Source organism: Canis aureus, chromosome 33, assembly GCF_053574225.1.
Source record: "Canis aureus isolate CA01 chromosome 33, VMU_Caureus_v.1.0, whole genome shotgun sequence".
Lineage (NCBI taxonomy): Eukaryota > Metazoa > Chordata > Mammalia > Carnivora > Canidae > Canis > Canis aureus.
The window spans coordinates 1,649,047-1,671,555 of NC_135643.1; the positions used below are offsets into that span (position 1 = coordinate 1,649,047).

General features: G+C 39.7%; 2 pseudogenes; both read left to right on the forward strand.

Moving 5' to 3' along the window:
- The first annotated feature begins 943 nt into the window (after positions 1-943).
- On the forward strand, positions 944-11,927 carry LOC144303938 (small ribosomal subunit protein uS5 pseudogene; annotated as a pseudogene).
- A 567-nt stretch (positions 11,928-12,494) lies between these two features.
- On the forward strand, positions 12,495-13,366 carry LOC144303939 (farnesyl pyrophosphate synthase pseudogene; annotated as a pseudogene).
- Positions 13,367-22,509: the final 9,143 nt, after the last annotated feature.

Below are 22,509 nucleotides of genomic sequence, written 5' to 3' on the forward strand. Positions count from 1 at the left end.
CTGAATTCATGCTGCCCTTCTACATGGGGTTTGGGCTAACTGTAGCCTATTGTCAGAGATAAACTTTTAAAAAAGTTTTCCTAAATTGCTAAGCCTGTCAACCACCATTAAAAACAGCCTTCTTAATAGCTGAAGACTAATTTTGCACTATCAGTCTCAAGTTTGCACAGTGCATCTGAAGACTAAGATTTTGCTTCACAATAATGACTTTTTGGAAGGTACTCTAGAACCCAAGTTGTGAGTCTATTTAAACAGACCAGGAGGTGGAAGGAGGTCAGGGACCAGGCTATGCTGATGGATGCCAAAGATGGCAACAACCTAATACTTAGAGCAGGTGGTGCATCCTAGGCTTTGGTTTAGATTTTTGTTGTTTTCACATGTGCTTGACCCATGGCTGGTGGCCACCTCTGCTAATTTGTACTGCGAGTAATATAGAGAAGTAGGGAATAAAACTTGTATGAAAGACCACATGCCCTTTTCTCCCCTAGTATATTTTAATTACTTAATGGACTGTATCTTCTGGTTAAGAACTTCAAAATTAGTTTTGGTCCCCGATACACATGTCTTTTGATGAGCTTAGAAGCAACAGGCCATCTAGATGTTTCTTGTGAGCAATCAACCAAAGCTGTTGCTTTCCTTTTTGGAGGTTTTATGCTGACTCCCATCGGTATGGAAAGACAACACCTCTGTTTCCCGGGAATGTTGCCAAAAGCTTCTCTCTTACATCCAGAGGTCCCACTTTCCAGGGACTCAGTGGAACCAGTGGCAACACTAAGCAGCCACACCATGTAGTCATTTTGAGGTAGAGAGAAACAATGCATCTGACATTTCCTCAGTCTTAGACCAACACAGGAGCCCCAGCTCACCTCCAGGTGGTAATTAACTGTGTCTTGCTAATACTGGGTGGTTCCTTGCAGCAGAACAAGTGGGAGCCAGCCAGTAAATGTCTTCAGCTGCTCTCAGTGAAATTCCTCAGGGGGATTCTGAAGCTGCCCACATTCCCAACATTCTCCAAAATGATTCTTCAGAAGAATTTGGACGCACTTTCCAAGTCTTCTTCAATCACTTTTCTAATTTATACACATCAAAGTAAGTGACCCTCAGAGTAGCAGATACTGCTGCTTGCCATGACACAAGCGCCTGAAAGAACAGGACATGCCTAGGACATCATCAAGACTTCAAAGCTGTTTGTTCGCAGTCAATAATTGTTCCTGTGATGCAATCATTTCCAAAATGCCATGTGTCATCAGAAGTGGTAGGCGTGGGATGGCCTTGCAATAGTCCAAATTTTGGGACCTTCTAAGAAAGGACGAGGTCCTGCAACAAAATTGGAAAGCCTCCAACTTACTGGGCCACTTGAAAAGTTCTGGGCATGTTGCTACATGCTGGTTGATTCCAGGCTTTCTCCTGCTGTTTGGTTTCTTGTGGTGGCTGCCTAACCCCAAAGAATGCCAGAAGGTTCCATAGTGCAAGTGTCTGAGTTTTTCCAAGAGACACTGTTGAAACCAAACATTTTTTCCTCTGTCCAGAGGAACATTTTAGGTTTTGTTTTGCCCAACTGGTTTTCGTACTTGAAGATTAGCAAGCATGTAACCCGTAAGATTATCACAAGTTATCTTTTGGAGTGAGGAGTGAGGGCCTGTGAGGCATACAAAAGAGAAACCAGCCTGGTACACCCCAGTTTTTCTTTTATTCATGTTAATACCTGATCTTCAATCACTTCTAAGTGTAAAAGTTAAAACACAGTTGTTCCTAGTATGAGTGCTATCTTAAGTTTATATTTTAAGTGTCTTTTACAAGATACTGTTCCCCCCCCCCCCCGGGGTACTAGGAAAATGTAGGTTTTTTATTCTTATATGGTTCCAAATATTTTTTGTCTTTATATTTTCCACATTATTGGCTTTATTCTATTTGGTTGGAATTTTTTTTTTTTCCTTTAGAAGAGCAGGAATCTTATTCACCTTATTACTGGCAAGAAAAAGGAAGAACTTCAGCCTGGAAGAATTTCTCCATTTCCAGCAAAGTGTAAAATGATCAGACAAATACGAAGGGGCTGTCCTACACAGAAATAGTATATTAGGGACAAAGTTTTCATTGTTGCCTTAACTCTGGGATGAAGCATGGGATAAAATGATAAAGACCATTTTAAAATCAGAAAGGAACACATGAACAGTTTTCATACTCTTATTTCTAAATAAAATTTCATTTTTCTTGTGGAAGCTCATTCAGACACTTAATCATGGTCTCTTAAAAAATATATGCATCAGAGCCACAAGAGTGCTTGTTAAAAATGCTCGTTACTGGGGTGCCTGAATGGCTCAGTCAGTTAACCATCTGACTCATGATTTCAGGTCATGATCTCATGGGTCATGAAATAAAGCTCCCCACTCAGCTAGGAGTCTGCTTGGGATTCCCTCTCTCTCTTTGCCCCTTCTCCCACTTGTGTGTGCACATGCACTCTCTTTCTCCCTCAAATAAGTAAATTTTTTAAGAGAAATGTCCAGGGACGCCTGGGTGGCTCAGCGGTTAGGCATCTGCCTTTAGCTCAGGGCATGATCCTGGAATCCCGGGATCAAGTCCCACATCAGGCTCCCTACATGGAGCCTGCTTCTCCCTCTGCCTGTGTCTCTGCCTCTCTCTGTGTCTCTCATGAATAAATAAATAAAATCTTAAAAAAAAAAAAAAAGAAATGTCCATTACTGAGACACCACCAAGGAGGCTGGAATCTGCATCTATATAAGTTCCCTGGGTTATCCTGGTACACTTCACCATTTGAGAGCCACTGATACCAATCATTTGTACAGCTTTTACTATCATCACAGAAAGACTACCATGAATTTATGTAATAACAATCCCAGTATTCAAAGCCCTGTCATGCTGACTCATTAACTACATCATTATGAGTTAATATGGTCCCCACTATTTTTGTATAATCCCCACAGTTATGATATAGGTTATTTTTTTCCCCTGCTCACTGTCACCTAGATCTGCTTAAAATTGAACAAGCTAAGTACATATTCAGGCTCAGTTGCACTACTTTTCCTCAAAAGGAGTCAACCTATCGCACTTCATTAATTTGAAGTCCAGCCATGATATTTGCACTAACCTAAAATCGCAGCTGACCTTTTCAGTGGGGGCCTAATTCAGATTTCTGTTGCCCCATCCCAAGTCTTGGGCTACATGGGAGAGTAAGAATTTCTCTTGGTGTGGATTTGACAGTCTAGCTCATGACACAAAAATGTCAGATTTCCAAACCCTGAAGTCAAAATTATGTAAGAAAAAGGCTGTAAATGAAAAAACTGGCTCACTTATTGCTACTTCATTCTATAATTCCTCTCTGCTAGTCTGTCAGTGGAAAAGCACCTCTTTCTTGCTAAAATATCAATATTGCCACTCCTTGACACAGGGGATTGGACAGGGTAAGTTTAATATAAAGAACTATTAAAGTCCAATGAGTGCCCATAGGATATAAAGAAAGTTGATACCCTGAGCTAAGGGAGAGTGCCCAAGGAAAGACAAAGTCAGAAAGGGGCCCTTGGCCTCCCCAAGGCTGGGATTCAGACCTTGGAGAACTCAGCCCACCCATGACAAAAGAATTTGTTGGTTTACCCAGGCCAGAGCTGCTCTGCAATCCTTGGGCAAGCAGGAGGCAGCCCTCCAGAGTGCAAGCTGGTGCAGCCAGTCAGCAACCAATGGCAAGGATGTGCACAGGTAGTGGGGGTCCTGCAGGGGGGTTAGCCACTCCGTGGAAACCCTCTAAGTTGCAGGGGATCTGCCTGGGGGAGCAGATGTTGGCAGAATGCCTTCGGGCCCTAAGGCAAGCATGAGTCCTTCGGGGTGCAGGTTTCTAGTCCACAGGGCTGGGAGATGTTTCTCACCTGCTAAGGCTGTGAGATCAAGACAATCTGTGGTTGGGGCAGAACTCCATCCAATGTCCCACACCACTCATAAACCAGTCAGCAGCCAAAACAGCAAGCCTGTCTTTTCCTTCCCTCCTGCCCCTCCAGCGCCCTCTACTGAGAAAGCCTAGCATCATGCTCATAAAGGAGATTAAAGCCATGTGTCTACTATTGCAGAACACATACTGAAGGATGAACATGGAGCTAAGAAGCAGTAAACTGGTAACTGGAACAGATTTTGTCTTCTAGATTATTGCGCTAGCATTACCTTCTGACTTCATAAAGAATTTTGTAGTTGTTGATTCTTTAAGAACTACTTCTCTAACAAAGAAACAAATAGTGCCTAACAGATGACTTAACACTTCTTGAAGGAGAGAGGTCAGAAGGAAAGCAATTTCTTAAATGTGTTTCATATGCCCATATTCCTTAAAGTACCTACAGCAATATATTTAGACTGAGGCCTACCTAGGAGCATGTATAACTTTTGTTCTGTTGCTCTTTGCCTTGCTCCACCTCTGTGTACCTCTCCATCTCCTGGTGTGTCTCCACATGCATGCCTTTCTGTCACTCTGTGTGCTTTTCTCTGTCTCACCCTCTACAGCTGTCATCTTTATGCTCACTCATTCCCAAAGTGATTCCAATTATATTCTTTCTTTTTCTTTTTCGTGACTTACCAAGTATAAAGTGGGACTGACTAAAGAACTAGAATCAAAGACCCATGAATAAAGTTAAGAATATGCATTTTTTTCAATTTGGGGAAAACAAGAATTTCACCTAATTCAACCTAAAAAATATCTAAAGGTATATTCTACCAAATACCTGGATGAATATTTTGCAATATGTTTAAATATGTATAGGAATGAATGAGAGCTATTTACCTTCTCTAATTAGAACAACACAGGAATTGGCTGTGTTATGTGGTAATAGCAACCGAGCTGATAAGAAGGAACCCAGCAAAGAGGGATCTTGGGCATTTGAATGAGAATTTAAAACACCAATCTTTTCTCCTGACTATTAGAAGAAAAAAATAGAATGTAGATCCAATGGTATGCAATGGTTTGGAAAGAGATTTATTAAAAAGAAGGAAGATAGTCTGATGTCCCTACCAGGACTAGGATTCTGTGTCAGTAGACATGCAAAAAATGAACTGCAGCTTAGGATATAAACAGACATTTCAAGAGTTTACTCCAAAGGTTTAATAATGAGTTTAATAATAAACTCCGTTTAATAATGTATCACTGGATATATTTTGATGTTATTATTTATTTATTTATTAAATATTTATTTATTTATTTATTCACGAGATTCAGAGAGAGAGGCAAAGACATCAGCAGAGGGAGAAGCAGGCTCCATGCAGGAAGCCCGATATGGGACTCGATCCTGGGATTCCGGGATCATGCCCTGAGCCAAAGGCAGACGCTCAACCATTGAGCCACTAAGGCATTCCTGATGTTATTATTTAAAACACCAAAGGGATGTCTGGGTGGCTCATCAGTTAAGTTTCTGCCTTTGGCTCAGGGCGTGATCCTGGAGTCCCAGGATTGAGTCCCACATTGGGCTCCCTATATGGGGCTTGCTTCTCCCTCTGCCTGTGTCTCTGCCTCTCTGTATATATCTCTCTTGAATAAATAAATAAAATATTTTTTAAAAATTAAAAAAAACACCAAATAAACTTTCTCCCAATCAAGTAATAATTGTTTTAATCTAAGTTTAAAACCCTAAGCAGACATATATTGTTACATTGAGAATGTAAACCCTTTTATTCCTCCAGTATTTTTTCCTTTTTTAAAAAATGTATTCCCCAGGGATACCTGGGTAGCTCAGTCAGTTAAGCGTCTGCCTTTGGCTCAGGTCATGATCCCAGGGTTCTGGGATTGAGCCCTGTGTCAGGCTCCCTGTTTTGCAAGGAGCCTGTTTCTCCCTCTCCTTCCCACTCATGCTGTCTCTCATTATCTCGGTCTCTCTCAAATAAATAAAAAATTTTTTAAAATTTTAAAAATGCATTCCCTGACCTTTTCTATAAATCTTACTGAAGGCTTATTTTTGAACAATAAATTTTGAAGATCTATAACACGGTTTAAGAACAAATTTTAGGGGCTTCTTGCAAAGGTCAGTTAAAACCTAAGGAATGATGTGCTTAGAAATATGAATTAAGGAAATCATGTCAAGATGTAGTTAAATAATGTGCCTCTACAGGTAAATAAAAGAATAGAATCTTTGAAAGGCACAGCAGGAAATGTGCACATTCATCATCACTCTGGATATTTAAGTTTGCACAGTGGCATGGCTAATTGTAAAGGTATATGATATGCCTGCTAACAAAAGTAAAACCACAGCTCTTCAGATCAAATTAATCAGAAGTCAGTGGGAGGTAGCTAACAAAAAGGCTTCTGTCCATAATGCATAAATACAAACTGCATGACACATGAATATAAATCAGCAATTTAAAAACCCTAATTTTTAAAGCTTGGCAAAAGAATTAGACATTTCACAAAGGAAGATATTTAGCTGGTCAAGAAGCATACAAAAAGTGTTGGACATCTTTAAATTATCAGGGAAATACAAATTTAAACCACAATGGATTCCACTACCACTCACTAGAATGACTGAAATCAAGTGTTAATGGATATGTGGAGCAAATAAAGTTCTTATGCATTGCTGGTGAACATGTAACACATTGGAGAAAACTGGTAGGTTTTTACAAAATTAAACATATATATATCCTATGGTGTAGCAATTCTACTTTTAGGTAGTTACAGAAGTGAAAAGATCTCCATAAAAAGGCTGTGTAAGAATGTTCATAGCAGCTTGAGTCACAATAGTGAAAAAACTGAAAACAACTCAAATCTCCATCAGCAAGTTAATAAATTATCATTAACAGTACATTAAGATAGTAAAATATAATCCATCAATAAAAAACAACTATTGATATATGTAACACATCAATAAAAATCATTAAACAAAAGAAGTTACAAAAGTGCATACTGTATGCACTTATATCAAGTTCTAGAACAGGCAAAACTAATCTGTAATGATAGAAATGAGAAAGTGGTTGCCTGGGAATGGAGGGAAGCTACCTGATTAAGGTCAAATGAAAGAGAACTTTCTAGAATGGTGGAAATAATCTGTACCTTCCTTTCAAAAGAGTTCTTAATGGGTTCACACAGACTCACTGTACCTATTCTCCCAGGACACAGTGCAGAGGCGGGAGGCTGAAAAACTGAATCTTTCTATGAAAAAGACCTATTTGCAAATCTTAGAAGCTGTGGCCTGAGGATCAGGCTTCTAATGTAACACATATGTAGGGCCTCTCCAAAGGATGGGGAGGTCAGCAGATGCCACCTTTGTTCTCTCTTTCTGCCTCACCCCAGGCTGAAAAGAGCTTGTGCATGCATCTAGAATCCCAGATTTTATGGCTGCCACCCAGAGTACACATACTTTGACAGACTGGCTCTGGTGGTCACAATCGCTTGTGTTCATAGGTTCAACAGGATGGGAGAAAACAAGAAATAGTTCTTGTGCATACAGAAACACTATCTCCTAGTCATCCCACAGAAGAGGTATGTTTGCATACTTTAAAAGCTGCGGCCTGAGGGTCCAGCTTCCAATCAGCTCACATCGGTGATGATTGAGATCCTCCCCATTGGGACATTGACAGGTCTTAGCATACTCTCAACTACCAGGGGCCACAAAGAGTGAAGAAAGCTGACTGGACAACAACGTAGGTTTGAAAGACAACCAAGAGCTAGGGTAGGGTTTAATGATGAGTTTTATCTTCTATACAAGGCCACTCTTTGAAGACTAGGAGAAGTGGCTGTTTTATCTAATGCACAGAAACCAACACAGAGAGTTAAGGAAATGAAGAAACAGAGGAATATGTGCCAAATGAAAGACTAAGATAAAACTCCAGAAAAAACACCTTAATGAAGTGGAGATAAGTGATTTACCTAATAAAGAATCAAAATAACAATCATAAAGATGTTCACTGAGGTCAAGAGAACAATGCACACACAAAGTAAGAATTTCAAAAAAGAGAAAAATATAAGAAAATGCCAACAAAAATCAGAGCTGAAAAATACAATAACTGAAGTGAAAATTCAAAAGAGGGATTCAACAGAAGACAAGATGAAGTAGAAGCAAGGGTAAGTGAACTTGAAGACATGGTAGTAGAATTTATCCAAAGTTGCAGAAAGGAAAAAAAGAAAAGGAACATAATTTAAGGCGCTTATGGGACAACACCAAGTGGACCAATATTTCCATTGTGTGGTTCCCAGAAGAAGGAGAGGGAGAAAGGGGCAGAAAGAGTTTTGAATGAAAGCTTTTTGAAAACTTTCCTAAATGGAGAAGAAAATAGACATCTAGATGAAGGAATATGAGACTTCAAATAAGAGGAATCCCAAGAAACCCACCCTGAGACATGTTAAAATTAAATTGTCAAAAGTTAAACACAGAAAAAGAATCTTAAAAGCAGCAAAAGGAAAATGACTTATTGTGTTCAAGGGAACCCCCATAAGACTGTCAGATTTTTCAGGAGAAACTTTGCAAGCCAGAAAAGACTGACTTGATATATTCAACATGCTGAAAGAAGGAAAAAACACCCTGCCAACCAATAATACTTTACCGAGTGAAGTTGTCCTTCAGAACTGAAGAAGAGATAAAGAGTTTTCCAGATAAGAAAATTGAAAAGAGTTTAATAGACCAAGCCTACAAGAAATGCAAAAGGAACTTCTTTAAGCTGAAGTGAAAGGTCCTTAGTTAGTAATAGGAAAATATATGAAAATGTAAATCTTACTGGAAACAGTAGGAATATAGTCAAATTCAGAGCAATACAATGTTGTAACAGAGGTGAGTGAGTTGCATAAATCTAGTGCGAAGGTTAAAAGACAAAAGTAGTAAAAATAACTATACAATAACTTGTTAAATGATACACAATATAAAAAGATATACAATTTGACATCAAAAGCATAGCATGTGTAGGTGGAGTAAAATGTAGACCTTTAGAATGCATCTGAACTTAAGCTGTTATCAGCTTAAAATAGACTATTATAACTCTAAGAAGTTTTATATAAGCCTCATGGTAACCACAAAACAAAAATTTATAGTAGATACACAAAAGAAAGAGAAAGGAATTTAAACATACCACTAAAGAAAAGTATCAAATCACAAAGGAAGAAAGCAAGAGAAGAATAAAGGAATGGAATTACAAGACAGTAAACAATTAACAATATGACAATAAGAAGTCTATACCTGTCAATAGTTACTTTAAATGTAAATGGACTAAATTATCCAATCAAAAGACACAGAGTAGATGAATGGATTAAAAAAACAAGACCCAAGTATATGCTGCCTACTCACTTCAGCTTTAAAGATGCACAGACTGAAAGTGAATAGAAAAAAGATGCTCTATACAAATGGAAACCAAAAAGAAAGCTGGGAATAGTCATACTCATATCAGACAAAATAGACTGTAAAACAAAGACTACAATAAGAGACAAAGAAGGTCGTTATATAATGATAAACCAGTCAATCCAACAAACACATAACATTTATAAATATTTATGTACCCAATATAGGAATACCTAAATATATAAAGCAAATATTAACAGATCTAAAAGGATAAATAGCAGTACAATAATAGTAAGGGACTTCAATACCCTACTTTTATCAATGGATAAATCATCGGGACAGAAAATCAATAAAGAAACACATGCTTTAAATGACACATTAGATCAGATGGACTTGACATATATAGAATATCTCATTCAAAAGCAACAGAATAGATTCTCCTCATGAGCACATGACTATTCTCTAGGACAGATCATATGTTAGACCACAAAACAGGTCTTAATAAATTTGAGAATACTTAAATCACATCAAGTGTCATTTCTAGCCGTGAGAGTCTGAAACTAGAAATCACTTACAAGAAGGAAATTCAAAAACATGTGCAGACTAAACAAAATGTTACCAAACAACTAATGGGTCACAGAAGAAATCGAAAGAGAAACTTAAAAATATCTTGAGACAAATGAAAATGGAACTACAAAATGCCAAAACTTCAAGGATGCAGCAAAAGCAGTGCTAAGAAGGAAATGCATACTAAACACCTATATTAAGAAACAAGAAAGAGCTCAAACAACCTAACTTTACAATGCAAACTGGTACAACCACCATGGAAAACATTGTGGAGATTTCTCAAAAAATTAGAAATAGGACTACCATATAATCCAGTAATTGCACTACTATTTGCACAAAGAATATGAAAACACTAATACAAAAGAATATATACCCCCTCTATGATTATTGCAGAATTATTTACAAGAACCAAATTATGGAAGCAGCCTAGGTGTTCATCAATGGATGAAAGGATAAAGAAGATGTGGTATATATGTACACACAATGGAATACTGTTCAGCCATAAAAAGACTGAAATCTTGTCACTTGCAACAACATGGATAGATCTAGAGTGTATAATGCTAAGTGAAACAAGCCAGAGAAAGACAAATACCATATGATTTCACTCATATGAGGGAATTAAGAAACAAAACAAATGAACAAAGGGGGGAAAAAAGAGACAAACCAAAAAAAAAAAAAAAAAAAACACCAGATTCTTAACTATAGAGAATAAACAGATGGCTACCAGAGGGGAGGTGGGTAAATTAGATGAGGGATACTAAGAGTACACTTACCATGATGAGCACTGAGTAATATATGGAATTGGTGAATCACTATATTGTACACCTGAAACTAATATCACAATGTATGTTAACTACACTAGAATTAAAATAAAAATTAAAAGAAAGAAGCCAGTATTTTTTTCAATAACATTTTCAACAGTATTCAAGTCAGCAAAAGAATCAGAAGTCTATGCATAAAATAGGTGGAAACTTCTGCATAATTTTACATTAATGCCAGACGTCTCCAGTAGTGAGAAACAGCTGTAATACTCATTGCACTCTAGACAGTTAAAAAAAATGTACTTAAAGTATTCCTACTTTTATTTAATTTTTCATCTATTATTCTATTTGGATGCCTACCTACCAAGACACTTAAGGGTAAGTGTTTAGAGCACAAATATCATGTAACTTAAAAATTATCTGACCGTTTTTATTTGATGTGATAGTGTGTTTGGCTGCTTCTCCGAGAGAACACCAAACGGTGGATGACGCCCGGGTACTGGGAGGGCCCGGGGGGGCCCCGGAATGGGAGGCCGCGGAGGCTTCGGCAGCAGCATCCGAGGCCGCGGGCGTGGCCGTGGTCGGGGCCGGGCGGGGGCCGCGGAGCTCCGGAGGACAAGCAGTGGATCCCCGTCACCGGGCTGGGCCGCCTGGTCAAGGACATGAAGATCAGGCCCTGGAGGAGAGCTGTCTGTTTTCTCTGCCCATCAAGGAATCTGGGATCACTGACTTCTTCTTGGGGGCATCATCCCCCACGGAGGAGGTCTTGAAAATCATGCCCGTGCAAAAGCAGACGGTGCCGGCCCGTGGACCAGGTTCAAGGCATTTGTTGCCATCGGAGATGACAACGGACACGTGGGGCTGGGCGTCAAGTGCTCCAAGGAGGCAGCCACTGCCATCCGTGGGGCCGTTATCCTGGCCAAGCTTTCCATCGTCCCCGTGCCACAAGGCTACTGGGGGAACAAGATCCGCAAGCCCCACACTGTCCCAGGCAAGGTGACTGGTCGCTGTGGTTCTGTGCTGGTGCGTCTCATCCCTGCCCCCAGAGGCACTGGCTTTGTCTCAGCCCCTGTGCCCAAGAAGCTACTGATGATGGCTGGTATTGACGACTGCTACACTTCGGCCAGGGGCCACACTGCCACCTGGGGAACTTTGCCAAGGCTACTTTTGATGCGATCTCCAAGACCCACAGCTATCTCACCCCTGATCTCTGGAAAGAGACTGTGTTCACCAAGTCTCCCTATCAGGAATTCACTGACCATCTTGTAAAGACCCACACCAGAGTCTCCGTGCAGAGGACCCAGGCTCCAGCTGTGGCTACCACATAGTTTTATACAAGAAAAATAAAAGTGAATCAAAGCTTGTTAAAAAAAAAAAAACACATATTCTATTCCTTCTTATTACTGAGTAAATTAAGACTACAGTATGGGTTTGTGGCAGATGTTAAGTGATTCTCCTACTTACTACCTCCCTACAGTTTGCTGGCAATTTGGGTGTCAATTTCTCACCACAAGAAGAGAATAAATCCTGATTAGTTACTATCATTAATGATCATCCTTTTCTCATTGCTAGCAATTGGCTTAGAGGGGTCATAGGACTCAATTCTAGACAGATAAACAAAGGAGGTACTTGACAGGTGTTTTTTTCTGGAAAAGAATCCTCAAAAATTCAGGAAATCATGCAGGATGAAATGCAGTCTTCTCTTCTCTTGAACATCCTCTCTGGATGGGATGCCCACTTACGTCTTTCAAAATTGAATTATAACTTAAGCACAGGTACGTAATAGGGCTGCTCTCTGCATTAGAGCCTCAGCAGGTGGCAGATACATGCTTCCAGAAGCAAAGCATAATTGATGGCATCCAAACCTATGCCTGCCTTCTGATACCAGCAGGGCTGCCCCCATCAGGTGAGGGAAGAATCCATGGTGTCATCCAACACCAGGAAGAAAGCTTGGAGCAGTTCCACACACCAGCCCACAGTCAGGGTCAACCAGAAGCTATTAGCATTCTGCTTCCTTGGCTCCACCAGCTCCTGAAATGCTATAGTTCTGTCAAACTCTGCTGTTACTTGACTCCAATAGCATTGTACTCCAAGACCTCCTTGAGCCAGGCAATTGCATCTCCTGTCTCTGGGTGGCCCATGCCACCCTCGGTCAACATCCTGACAATCTAGGAGAAGTGCTGGATGAAATCCTGATTTTCTTGAGCTTTTCCTACAGAGATTCTATCAGACTGTGATTGGACAGACTCTAGACCTCATCAGAGCCCACCAGGGCAATGTGGATTTTGGCAGATTCACTGAAAAGAAGTACAAATCTATTGTCAAGTACAAGACAGCTTTCTACTCATTCTACCTTCCTGTAGCTGCTGCCATATATATGGCAGGAATTGATGAAGAGAAAGAACATGCCATTGCTGAGATGATCCTGCCAGAGATGAGAGAGTTCTTTCAGATTCAGGAAAATTATCTTGATCTCTTTAGGGACCCCAGTGTGACAGGTAAGATTGGCACTGATGTCCAGGACAACAAATGCAGCTGGCTGGTGGTTCAGTGTCTGTAGTGAGCCTCTCCAGAACAGTGCCAGATCCTTCTGGAGAATTATGGGCAAAGGGAGGCTAAGAAAGGGTCCAGGGTAAAGTTACTATACAAGGAGCTGAACATTCCAGCTGTGTTCATGCAGTATGAAGAGGGCAGCTACAGCCACCTCATGAGCCTCGTGGAGCAGTATGCCATGCCCCTGCCCCAACAATCTTCCTGGGGCTAGCACACAAGATCCACAAGAGGAAAAAGTAACCTAGGGCCTGTGAGGGTGGGGAGGGGAGGTTCTCAATAAATTGTCCAATCCTCAAAAGAAAGAAAAAAAAAAAGAACCTGGTACCTGAAAGATGTTACTGAGCCATTAAACTAACCACCCTTATAGTTATTCCACCTTTTGTAAAAGACTAAATTTATTTTTAAGCCAGTTGACTTAGGGTGCTCTGTTAGTAACAACTGAAGATACAAAATTCCGCTTTTGTAGGAGTTACATAATTCAGACATGGATTTTAAGTAAATTATTTATTTTGATGTCTTTATATAGAGATCGGTTTTCTGTAAATTTTGATGTACGTAGTTTAAACATTAGAAATCAACAAGAAACAACTGGGTATGCTTTCTTGAATTGCTAGATCACTGGCCTAAGAAATTAGGAATCTGACATAATGTCGGTGTATCTTCCTTTTTTAAAATACGTAACATAAATTTTTTGAGTTAATTTAATTTACATTATTATTCATGGATCATTGCTACAATGTTAGTTGACAGTATCTGGTGTGAAATAAGGATTTACTTTTGTTTGCTTTCAAATGACTAGCCTGGTGGCCTATCTTATTTGAATAGTTTATCCCTTTATGACTGAGCTGAAATGTCAATTTTTTCATGTATTAAAAACACTCATGGCTCCCATTAAAAATAGATAAATGAAAAAAATAAAGATGTAACAATTGAACTGAGATTTGAGTTGTCCACAAATGAAACTTGAAATTTTATTCCAACCACATTGTCTGTCAAAACAAAAATATCAAACTCTTTGGAGAAATACATAATAGAAATAGTTTCCAAGATATATTATTCACATAATTCAGGTTAAAATCCAAAGTTACTTAACATAGGAAAAAGCTGCAATAAGGGTGCCCGAACAACTCAGTTGGCTAAGGGTCTGACTTCAGCTCAGGTCATAATCTCAGGGTCCTGGGATCAAGCCCCGCATCAGACTCCATCCTCAGTGGGGAAGTCTGCTTTTCCCTCTGCCCCCTGATCCTGCTCATGCCCTCTTGCTCGCTCTCTAATAAATAAATAAAACCTTAAAAAAAAAAAAAAAAAAAAAGGAAGACGTAGCAGTTTGTGACCCAATCTCAAGAAAAAAGATAATCAGCAAAGAGCAATCCTGAGATGACCCACAGGCTAGATTTAGCTGAAAAACATTTTAAACTAGCTACTATAACTATACACAATGAGATAAAAGAAAACAGTTCATTAATGAAGGCTTATAGTGAACAGAGATAGGAAATTTTAAGATAAAAACTACACAAAAGAAACTGAAATTATAAAACTAAAATATACAATATCTGAAATGAAAAATACACTGAATGCATTTAAAAGCAAAATAGAAGTAATGAAGGGAAGCATCAGTGAACCTGAAAGTAGATCAATAGATATTGTCCAATTTGAAGAACAGGAAAAAAATAAAGATTTTAACGAATTACAAAGCATCAAGGCCTGTAACTGTAATCCATAAACTGCCAAGTTAAAAATGCAAAACCTGGGCACCTGGATGGCTCAGTCGGGTAAGGGTCCAACTCTTGATTTCCACTCAGGTCACAATCTCAGGGTCCTGAGATAGAGCCCCACATGGGGTTAAGCATGAAGCCTGCTTGGGATTCTCTCTCTGCCTCTGCTCTCTCCCGACTGTATGCATGTGCTCTCTTGCTCTCTTAAAAAAATTGCAAAAACCTATAACTACATAGCCAATTCATAAATTAAAATGGAATTAAAAAAATACTCAATCCAAAATGAGGCAGAAAAGAAAAGAGAAATAAAAAACAGAGGCAAAGAGAGAACAATATTGTCACCCTGTAACTCAAACTTATGAATAATTACATCATATTTTAATGGCCCAAACACTCCAAGTTACAAGTGGAAACTGTCAAAATAAATCAGGATCCAAGTGTATGTTTTCTGCAAGATACATATAAAAAAACCAGAAGATTGAAAGTTAATAGATGAGAAATGATAAACTAAGCAAACACTAGTCATAAAACTGGAGTGGCTATATCAATATCAGATTAAATAGACCTCAAGATGAAAAGTATTTCCACAGATAAAGAGGAACATTTCATAATGATCCAAGTGTCAATTCTTCAGAAAGACATAACAATCATAAATACCTACGCAACTTATTAAAAGAACTTCAAAATACACAAAGGAAAAATGGACAAACTGAAGAGAGAACAATACAAATCCATGACTAATGGATTTGTAACATCTCTCCTTCATCAGCAAACAGAAAAACTAGACAAAAAATCTCAGTAACAACATAATCTGAACATTATCAATCACCTTGACCTAAATGATATTTATAGAACATTACAGCCAGCAATAGAAGAATACAATTAATTTTGTTACATGTAATATGTACACCAAGGTAGACTATATGCATGGCTATAAAATAAATCTCAATAAAAAGGATTAAAGCCATACAGATTATGTTCTTTGACCGTGGAATTAAGTTAGAAATTGGGGATGCCTAGGTGGCTCAGTGGTTGAGCAACTGCCTTCAGCTCAGGGCATGATCCCCGGCTCCTGGGATCACATTCCACATTGGGCTTCCCACAGGGAGCCTGCTTCTCCCTCTGCCTGTGTCTCTGCCTCTCTCTCTCCCTCGGTGTCTCTCATGAATAAATAAATAAATAAAATCCTTTTAAAAAAAGTTAGAAATTAATAATGGACACTTAGGAAAACCTCAAATATTTGGAAATTAAACACTTTTCTATAACATTCCTGGATCAAAATACAAATCATAAGTAAAATTAGAAAATATTTTATTTATTTATTTTTAAATATTTTATTTATTTATTCATGAGACACAGAGAGAGAGAGGCAGAGACACAGGCAGAAGGAGAAGCAGGCTCCATGCAGGGAGCCCGACGCGGGACTCAATCCTGGGACTCCAGGATCATGCCCTGGGCCGAAGGCAGGCACTAAATCGCTGAGCCACCCAGGGATCCCTAGAAAATATTTTAAACTGATAATTAAACATAAAAAATTGTGTGATTACTGAATAATAGAAGGAAATTTATATAGCTTTAAACACTTATATTAGAAAACAATGCTTTAAAATCAATACCTAAGTTCCCACTTCAAAAAGCTAAAGAAAGAGCAATGTATATCAAAAGTAAGGAGAAGTTAGGAAATAAAAGGGCACAAGTGAAAATCAACAAAATATGAAGGCAATTGAAGAAATTAACAAAAGTGAAAGGCAACAAAATTGATAAATCCCTAGGTAATCTAATCCAGAAAAAAAAGATGGAACACAAATTTCCCATATGAGGAGGATATACAAATCATATAAATATTAATAAGAGAATATTATAGACAACTTTATGGCAAAAAGTGGAATATAAACAAAATGAACACTTCCTTGAAAAATGCAACCAACCCAAACATGAACAATTAGCTTCAGACTTAACGGTGAAATATTAAATGTTCCCTCCTAAAACTGGGATTAAGGCAAGGTTATCCACTGAAACCACATCTATTTCAGATTCTACTGGAGGTCCTAGCCTTTGCCATAAGGCAGAAAGAGATAAAAGGCAAAAGTTTGCAAAGGAAGAAGTAAAAAAAAAAAACGATCTCTATTTGCATATGACAAAATTGTTCACACACAAAAAAATCCTAAGCAATCTAGAAACAAGTGTTAGAATAATAAGTGAATTTAACAGGGTTTCATGATACATGATAGTAGACAAAAATAATAAGGTTCTTATAAACTTGCAGCAAACAATTGAAAATTGAGCTAGACCTAGTAGATAGACTTATCTGGAGCTCTAGTGAACAGTATAGTAATTATAGACAGTAATATTGTATTATAAACAAACTTGCTAAGAACTAGATCTTAATTATTCCCACCACAAAATAGCAAGTGATAATTATGGGATGTAATGCAAGCATTAGCTAGGGCTACAATGACAATCGTATTGCAATATATAAATATATCAAATTAACATGCTGTATACCTTATACTTACACAATGTTACATGTTAATTATATCTCAATTTTAAAAACAAAATAGAACTAGAAACTTTTTAAAAAAAATATTTTATTCATTTATTCATGAGAGATACAGAGAGAGAGAAGCAGACTCCATGCAGAGAACCCAATGCAGGACTCGATCCTGGGACTCCAGGATCACACCCTGGGCTGAAGGCAGGTGCTAAATCGTTGAGTCACCCAGGCTGCCCGAACTAGAAACCTGTCATTATAATTTATATTTAAGAATAAATTTAGCCAAGGACATGTAAGAATTCTACACTTAAAACTTTTTAGTTAAGAGAAAAATTCAGGAAATTTAAATAAATGGAAAGATGTAATTCTCCCCAAATGGATTACAGATCCCTTATAATACAATCATAATTTTTTTAAAGATTTTATTTATTTATTCATGAAAGACACACAGAGAGGCAGAGACACAGGCAGAGGGAGAATCAGGCTCCATGCAGGGAGATTGATGCAGGACTCAATCATGGGACTCGATCCCAGGACTCTGGGATCACACCCTGGGCTGAAGGCAGGTGCTCAACCACTGAGCCATCCAGGCGTCCCTGCAATCATAATCTTTTTTTTTTTGTATATTTTTTTATTGGAGTTGAATTTGCCAACATATAGTATAACACCCATTGCTCATCCCATCAAGTGTCCCCGTCAGTGCCTGTCACCCAGTCAGCCCGTCTCCCCACCTACCTCCCCTTCCACTAACCCTTGTTCATTTCCCAGAATTAGGAGTCTCTCATGTTTTGTCACCCTCTCTGATCTTTCCCACTCATTTTCTCTCCTTTCCCCTTTATTCCCTTTCACTATTTTTGATATTCCCCATATGAGTGAAACCATATAATGTTTGTCCTTCTCCAACTGACTTATGTCACTCAGCATAATACCCTCCAGTTCCATCCACGTCGGTATTCGTCCTTTCTGATGGCTGAGTAATATTCCATCGTATACATAGACCACATCTTCTTTATCCATTCATCTGTCGAAGGACATTGTGGCTCCTTCCACAGCTTGGCTATTGTGGACATTGCTGCTATGCACATGGGGGTGCAGGTGTCCCGGTGTTTCACTGTATCTATATCTTTGGGGTAAATCCCCAGCAGTGCAATTGCTGGGTCATAGGGCAGATCTATTTTTAATTCCTTGAGGAACCTCCACACAGTTTTCCAGAGTGGCTGCACCAGGTCACATTCCCACCAACAGGGCAAGTTTCCCCTTTTTCCACATCCTTTGCAACATTTGTTGTTTCCTGTCTTGTTAATTTTCCCCATTCTCACTGGTGTGAGGTGGTATCTCATTGTGGTTTTGATTTGTATTTCCCTGATGGCAAGTGATGCAGAGCATTTTCTCATGTGCGTGTTGGCCATGTCTACGTCTTCTTTGGTGAAATTTCTGTTCATGTCTTTTGTCCATTTCATGCCTGCAATAATAATCTATGGAGACTTTTTTCATTGACAAACTCATTCAAAAAGTAATACAGAAATTCAAAAAACCTAGGATAACTGAAGTATTTTGGAAAACAACAAATTTAGAATACTTAAACTACTGACTACAAGATTTAGTATAAAACTAAATCAAGAAAGTGAGGTCTTGGCTAACGGACCAACTCTTGATCTTGGGGTTGTGAGTTCAAGGCCCCATTGGGTGTAGAGAATACTTAAAATCTTTAATAATAATAATAATAATAATAATAGAAGATGATGATGACAATAACCAATTTTTAAGGACATGAACTATTGATACAAGCAACAACATGAATGCATCTCAAAAATATTATGTTGTGGGACAGAAGCCTTTCACAAAAAAAGTACATACTTTATGATTCTATTTGCAAATTGAATCGATGGTGGAAAAGAATTTTAAATGTGATTGTAATTGGGGCAAGTGAGGACAGAGACTGAATGGGAAGAAGAGGAGCATAAAGGAACTCTCTAGGGATACAGTAATGTTTCGGATTAGGGCTTTGAGTTACACAGGTGTATGCGTTTGTTAAAGGTCAGCAAATGTATACCTAAGACTTGTATATTTTACTAAATGTAAATTTTACATCAAAAGAAAGAAAACTAAGCACAGGCTTATCTCTGATTTATGATATGCATGCTGAAGTACTTGAAGCAAAGTATTTGAAATGCTTCATAAATTAGGTGGATTAGTGGTCAGAGAAACGCATGACTGAATGTGATAAAACAAGTCAAAGAAAATGTTCATGAAATCTAGGTTGTGAGTATACAAGGATCACTATAAAATTCTTTCAACTTTGCTGTATATTTGGAAAACTTTTGTAACAGGGACACCTGGGTGGCTCAGCAGTTGAGCGTCTGCCTTTGGCTCAGGGTGAGATCCTGGAGTTCTGGGATCAGTCCCACATTGGGCTCCCCATAGGGAGCCTGCTTCTCCCTCTGCCTGTGTCTCTGCCTCTCTTTGTGTCTCTCATGAATAAATAAATGAAAAATCTTTAAAAAAAATTAAAATGTTTAAAAAGACTAGTAAAATGACAGTAGAATCTAGATCGCAATATTTTTGTTGTAAAATTCTTTTTTGTTGTATGTTTGAAATTTTTCAAAATAAATGGTCAGTAAGGGCAAAGTTTCTCTATTACTAAATGAAGAAATTAAAAGTAGATATTGTAAACAACAGCCTGTCTCAGCCTGTCTCAGCGGACCGAGGAGGTGGTCCATTCCCTCCCATCCCACCTTCCCAGTGAGTTAAATTCCATCTTTAGAGAGTCATTCCTTTAAACCTTGAGCCTTGCTGAAATTCAAATAGCTTCTTATTGTCTCCTTTGGCCTTGTTTCTGGTATGCCCCCAGCCCTCTATCCCTAAGTGATATAAACATCCCATGACATTCACTACCAAAATGCATCTGGCTCCCAAACCCACCACTGACCTCCACAGTCTTTCAGCTCCACTCTCACATAGCCAGTTTATTTGCATTTAGGTCCCGGAAACTATACAGTTGCCTCGTCAAAGCTAGTATTTTCAAAACCAAAACTATTTTCCTCCCTAATCCCATCCGACTTCCTGTCTCTATTTCTGTTATTAGCACTACCGTCCTTCCCAGGGTATAAATTTATCTTATTCGCTCATTTAGATCTAGACAGAAGAAGAAAGAGTATTTAAGAGATACAATCTAGGTGGGAAAGTGTAGACAACTCAGAGTGGTAAAAACTTCATTCTGAGTTCCTCACAAAGTTAAGAATAGAGCTACCCTCAACACAGCAATTGCACTACCAGGTATTTACCCAAAGGATACAAACATAGTGATTCGAAGGGGCACCTACACCCCAATATTTATAGCAGCAATGTCCACAACAGCCAAACCATGGAAAAAGCCCAGTTATCCATTGACAGATGAATGGATAAAGAAGATGGGGTATATAAAAAAAAAAAGAAGAAGAAGAAGAAGATGGGGTATAGGGATGCCTGGGTGGCCCAGTGGTTGAGTGCCTGCCTTCAGCTCAGGGCATGATCCCAGAGTCCTGGGATCAAGTCCCACAGCAGGCTCTTTACAGGGAGCCTGCATCTCCCTCTGCCTGTGTCTCTGCCTATCTCTCTGTGTCTCTCACAAATAAATAAAGTCTTTAAAAAAAAAGAAGATGGGGTATCTACATACAATGGACTATACTACTCAGCCATCAAAAAAAAAAAAAAAAAGAAATCTTACCATTTGCAAGGACCGTGGACAGAACTAAAGGGTATGATGCTAAGTGAAATAAGTCAATCAGAGAAAGACAATTATCATATGATCTTATTCATAAGGGAAATTTAAGACCCCAAACAGGAGAACATAGGGGAAGGGAGGGAAAACTGAATGGGAAGAAATCAGGGAGGGAGACAAACCATAAGAGACTTTTAATTCTGGGAAACACACTGAGGGTCCCTGGAGGGGAGGTTGGTGGGGGATGAGGTAACTGGGTGATTGGCATTAAGGCGGGGATGTGATGTGATGAGCACCGGGTGTTATATGCAACTGATGAATCACTAAACTCTACCTCTGAAACCCATAATACACTCTGTTAAGTAATTGATTTCAAATAAAATCTTAAAAACAAACTTCATTGCACTCACATTTATCCAATTGAATGTGGCCTCACCTTTTCACTTTCTCACGGAATATAATTCTGCACAAAGATACCAGAGTTTGGTTTTCCCCTTGTTCACTCACTGTCTCTCTGCGCCTGAACCTCAGAATTCAGTCAGGCAATTGGCCCAACTCCTAAAGAAACAGTGAATGCAAGACATGAGCAAAAATAAAATAAAAAATTAAAAAAAAAAAAAAAGAGGATGCCTGGGTGGCTCAGGGATTGAGCTGCTGCCTTTGACTCAGAGCGTGATCCTGGAGTCCCAGATGGAGTCCCACGGCTGGGTGCTGCGGGGGGCCTGCTTCTCCCTCTGCCTGGGTCTCGGCCTCTCTCTCTGTCTCTCATGAATAAATAAATAAGATGAAAAGTCAAGAAAGAAAGCAAAACATGAGCAAGACTTTTATTTTAGGTTGCCCTACTCAATTTTCCATTTCAAAATACACGGTCTCAAAATAGCTCTTATTTACAGAAGTGATGAAAAACATTAGTGCTGAAGCCGGACAGTTTACGTCGCAGGTTCCGATGCCCCTGGCCCCGGTGCCCGCGCTCCTTGGCTCTGCAGCCTCGCTCTGCGCTCCGCGTGGGGCGTGCATGTGCGCAAGGCGCGTGGGGCCTAAGCTCAGTGGACACTCACGGTGTGTGCCCGGAGTTGCTGCAGGTGGGGGCCGCCGGTCCCCGCCCGCCTTCAGGTGCGCCCCAATACTGGCGGGCATCAAACAAGCGGCCGGCGACCACGGCCACCGAACCCACCGCGCGCCCCGGCCCGCCCCGCGCTCGCGGGCACGTCTGGGACACTCCACGGCAGCACCCGACACTCCTGCCACGCAATTCCCTCCCCAAAGCGCGTCTGCCCCGGGCTGGCCGCTTCCTTCCGCCCCGCGCCCCCCGGGACCACCTCCCCGGCCCTCCCGCGCCCGCCCCCGCCCCCGCCCCCGCCGGCCCTCCCCGGGGTCCCCGAGCGCAAGCGCGCGCATCACCGCCTCGCACCCAGCGCCCGCCCCGCCCCGCCGAGGGGCCGCGCTTCCCGGCCACCAGGCTCCTCGGAGCAGG